The sequence below is a fragment of the Carex rostrata genome, chromosome 21, assembly GCF_964058835.1.
Source record: "Carex rostrata chromosome 21, lpCarRost1.2, whole genome shotgun sequence".
Taxonomy (NCBI): Eukaryota; Viridiplantae; Streptophyta; class Magnoliopsida; order Poales; family Cyperaceae; genus Carex; species Carex rostrata.
In genome coordinates, this window is record NC_135938.1 from 2,797,076 (window position 1) to 2,802,376 (window position 5,301).

Below are 5,301 nucleotides of genomic sequence, written 5' to 3' on the forward strand. Positions count from 1 at the left end.
TTTGAAGAAATTATGCAAAATTGGAAAATGTTGAAAGAACATACATATTTTGTTTGTAGGCACATTAATAGGGAAGAAAATGAAGTGGCTGATTGGCTTGAAAAAATGGGTTCAAAGGAAGGGGTTACATGGAACTGTAGCGAGTTTACGTACCCTCCCTCCCCGCCCCCCCCCCCCCCCCCCGCCTGCATTTTCTGCCCCAAGTTGAAGCTGACTGGCAAAAGTGCAATGAGGTTTGGAAAATCTTCAAATATAACCCTGGTTTTTTTGTGTAATAACATTACTAGAAACCAAAACAACGTGGAGAACTATCTAGCTAAGAAAGGGAGGATGCAGCGTTAGGATTACCTTGGGTTATACGCATCTTTTGTTTCAGATTTAGAGTTTCAGGTAATAGTCCTACTGTATCAGGTTACTGGTAAAGAGTAAATGTTAGGAAATATTTTTGTTAAGATTTAATTCTTGTCAAAGGCTTATAACAGTTTACTAGTAAGGGTTAAGATCTAATTCTGGTTTTTGAAGGTTTAATAAAGAGATTTCCTAACGGGCCTTCTTTACGCAAATAATTTTTTTAAAAAAATATGGTGAAGTATCGCTGCTGAATCTTCCATTGGCATCTCCATCTGCTGTCACCGAATCCTGAGCGAGGTTTTCCCGCCAATTAATAGAAGACGAGCCCGTCTGGTCCGGTCCGGTCCAAACCCGGTCGGTCCAAGGGTCTTCACGCGGGTCCCTCACTCCACGGGTGGCACGGTCCGACGGGTCCAATTTGGAGGAATTGGCCCAAACTTGTGCCATGTTCCAGACCCACACGGGTTGGCCCGGTCTATGTTCCGATCTGGTCCGTACAGATTTGTCCCATCCATTTTTTTTTCAATGAGCAGTTTCAATTTTTGACCAAATTCAAAATTCGATTTAGATCAAATGCCTACATGGATTTTTGTGTTCTTTATATCAAATTAAAGGTACTGAAGTCTAGTTTCCAGATAACATAATTTTTCTATACAAACATATTACTGATTTGTACGATTTTAACGATTAATTGACAGAGGTCAGAATAGCTTGAAAATTCAGTGAACAATTGGAGTATTCTATTGGGGTTGTAAATGGCCTATTATCTTACCATATAGAGACACTACTAGAGTGCTACAAACACCTTCAATTGAAATGTTTTATTAGGGTTGTAAATGTCCTATTATATTGCCATATAGAGACACTACTAGTGTGCTCCAAACACCTTCAGTTGGAGTGTTGAATTTGGGTTGTAAATACCCTATTATCTTGCTATATAGAGTTACTACTACAGTGCTCCAAACACCTTTAATTGGACTATTGTATTAGAGTTGTAAATACCCTATTATCTTACCATATGGAGACACTACTAGAGTGCTACAAACACTTCCAATTTGAATGTTTTATTAGGGTTGTAAATGTCCTATTATATTGCCATATAGAGACACTACTAGAATGCTCCCAACAACTTCCATTGGAGTGTTTTATTAGGGTTGTAAATGCCCCATTATCTTACCATCTGGAGACACTACTCGAGTGCGCCAAACACCTTCATTTGGAGTATCATATTAGAGTTGTAAATGCCCTATTATCTTACCATATGAAGACACAACTAGAGTGCTCCAAACACCTTCAATTGGAGTGTAGAATAGGGCTGTAAATGTTCTATCATCTTGTCATATGGAGACACTACTCGAGTGCTCAAAACACCCTCAATTGGAGTGCTGTATTGGGGTTGTAAATGCCCTATTATCTTGTCATTTGGTGACACTACTAGAGTGCTCCAAACACCTTCAATTGGAGTGTTGTATTAGGGTTGCAAATGCCATATTATCTTGGCATATAGAGACAATACTAGAATGCTACAAAGACCTTCAATTGGAGTGTTTTATTAGGGTTGTAAATGCCCTATTATCTTGCAATATAGAGACACTACAAGAGTGCTCCAAACACCTTCAATTGTGCTGTTGTATTAGGGTTGTAAATGCTATATTATCTTACCAACTGGAAATACAACTCGAGTGATTCCAACACATTCAATTGGAGTGTCGTATTAGGGTTGTAAATGTCCTATTATATTGCCATCTGGAGACACTACTCGAGTGCTCCAAACACCTCCAATTGGAGTGTTGTATTAGTATTGTAAATAACATATTATCTTGCTATATAGAGTCACTACTCGAGTGCTCGAAACACCTTCAATTAGAGTGTTGTATTAGGGTTGTAAATGCCCCATTATGTTGCCATATAGGGACACTACTAGAGTACGCCAAATACCTTCAATTGGAGTGTTGTATCGGGTTGTAAATGCCCTATCCTCTTGTCATATGGAGACACTACTTGGGTGCTCCAAATACCTTCAATAGGAGTGTTGTATTGGTGTTGTAAATGTTATATTATCTTGCCATATAGAGTCACCACTCGAGTGCTCCAAACACAGTCAATTGGAATGTTGTATTAGGGTTGTGAACGCCCTATTATCTTGCTATATAGAGTTACCACTTGAGAGCTCCAAACACAGTCCATTGGAGTGTTGTATCAGGATTGTGAACGTCCTATTATCTTACTATATATAGTCACTACCAGAGTGCTCAAAACAACTTCAGTTTGAGTGTTTTGTTAGGGTTGTAAATGCCCTATTATCTTGCTATATAGAGTCACTACTATGGTGCTCTGAACACCTTCAGTTGGAGTGTTGTATAGGGTTGTAAATGCTCTATTATCTTGCCATATAGAGACACAACAAGAGTGCTCCAAACATCTTCAATTGGATTGTTGTATTAGGATTGTAAATGCCCTATTATCTTACAATCTGGAGATACTACACGAGTGCTTCCAACACCTTCAATTGGACTGTTGTATTAGGGTTGTAAATGCCCCATTTTCTTGCCATCTGGAGACACTACTCGAATGCTCCAAACACCTCCAATTGGAGTGTTGTATTAGTGTTGTAAATATAATATTATTTTGCTATATAGAGACTACTCGAGTGCTCAAAACACCTTCAATTAGAGTTTTATATTAGGGTTGTAAATGCCCTATTATCTTGCTATATAGAGTCACTACTCGAGAGCTCCAAACACAGAAAATTGGAGTGTTGTATTAGGGTTGTGAACACCCTATTATCTTGCTATATAGAGTCACTACTATAGTGCTCTAAACGCCTTCAATTGGAGTGTTGTATAGGATTGTAAATACCCTATCATCTTGTCATATGGAGACACTACTTGAGTGCTCCAAACACCTTCAATTGTAGTGTTGTGTTGGGGTTGAAAATGCATTATTATCTTGTCATATGGTGACACTACTTGGGTGCTCCAAATACCTTCAATTGGAGTGTTGTAAATGCTATATTATCTTGCCATATAAAGTCACCACTTGAGTGCTCCAAACACCTTCAATTGGAGTGTTGAATTAGGATTGCAAATGCCCTATTATCTTGCTATGTAGAGTCACATTTATGGTGCTTCAAACACCTTCAATTAGTGTGTGGTATTGGGATTGTAAATGCCATATTATCTTGCTATATAGAGTCACCACTCGAGAGCTCCAAACATAGTTCGTTGTAGTGTTGTATTAGGATTGTGAATGCCCTAGTATCTTACTATATATAATCACTACTATAGTGCTTCAAACACCTTTATTTGGAGTATTGTATTAGGGTTGTAAATGCCCTATTATCTTACAATATGGAGACACGACTAGAGTGCTCCAAATACCTTTAATTGGAGTGTTTTATCAGGGTTGTAAATGTCATCTTGCTATATAGAGACACCACTAGAGTGCACCAAACACCTTCAATTGGAGTGTTGTATAGGGTTGTAAATTCCATATCATCTTGTCATATGGAGACACTACTCGAGTGCTCTGAACCTCTTCAATTAGAGTGTTGTATTGGGGTTCTAAATGCCCTATTATCTTTTTCATACGGAGACACTACTTGGGTGCTCCAAATACCTTCAATTGGAGTGTTGTATTAGTGTTGTAAATGCTATATTATCTTGCCATCTAGAGTCACCACTCGACTGCTCCAAACATCTTCAATTGGAGTGTTGAATTAGGATTGCAAATGCCCAAATATCTTGCTATGTAGAGTCACTACTATAGTGCTCCAAACACCTTTAATTGGTGTGTGGTATTGGGATTGTAAATGCCCTATTATCTTGCTATATAGAGTCAGCACTCGAGAGCTCCAAAATAAGTCAATTGGAGTGTTGTATTAGGGTTGTGAACGCCCTATTATCTTGCTATATCACTACCAGAGTGTTGCAAACACCTTCAGTTGGAATGTTGTGTTAGGGTTGTAAATGCCCTATTATCTTGCTATATAGAGTCACTACTATAGTGCTCGAAACACCTTCAATTGGAGTATTGTATTAGGGTTGTAAATGCCCTATTATCTTACCATATGGAGACACAACTAGAGCGCTCCAAACACCTTCAATTGGAATGTTTTATTAGGGTTGTAAATGTCCTATTATATTGCCATATAGAGACACTACTAGACTGCTCCAAACATATTCAGTTGGAGGGTTGTGTTAGGGTTGTAAATGCCCTATTATCATGCTTTATAGAGTCACTACTATAGTGCTCCAAACACCTTCAATTGGAGCATTGTATTAGGATTGTAAAAACCCTTTTATCTTACCACATGGAGACACGACTAGAGTGCTACAAACACCTTCAATTGGAATGTTTTATTAGGGTTGTAAATGCTGTATTATTATCTAGTCATTTGATCACACTACTAGAGTGCTCCAAACACCTTCAATTGGAGTGTTATATTAGGTTTGCAAATGCCCTATTATCTTGGCATATAGAGACAAAACTAGAGTGCTCCAAAGACCTTCAATTGGAGTGTTTTATTAGGGTTGTAAATGCCCTATTATCTTGCTATATATAGTCACTACCAGAGTGCTCCAAACAACTTCAGTTGGAGTGTTTTGTAAGGGTTGTAAATGCCATATTATATTGCTATATAGAGTCACTACTATGGTGCTCTGAACACCTTCAGCTGGATTGTTGTATAGGGTTGTAAATGCCCTATTATCTTGCTATATATAGACACTACAAGAGTGCTCCAAACACCTTCAATTGTGCTATTGTATTAGGGTTGTAAATGCTATATTATCTTACCATCTGGAAATACTACTCGAGTGCTTCCAACACCTTCAATTGGAGTGTTGTATTAGGGTCGTAAATGCCCTATTATATTGCCATCTGGAGACACTACTCGAGTGCTCCAAACACCTCCAATTCGAGTGTTGTATTAGTATTGTAAATAACATA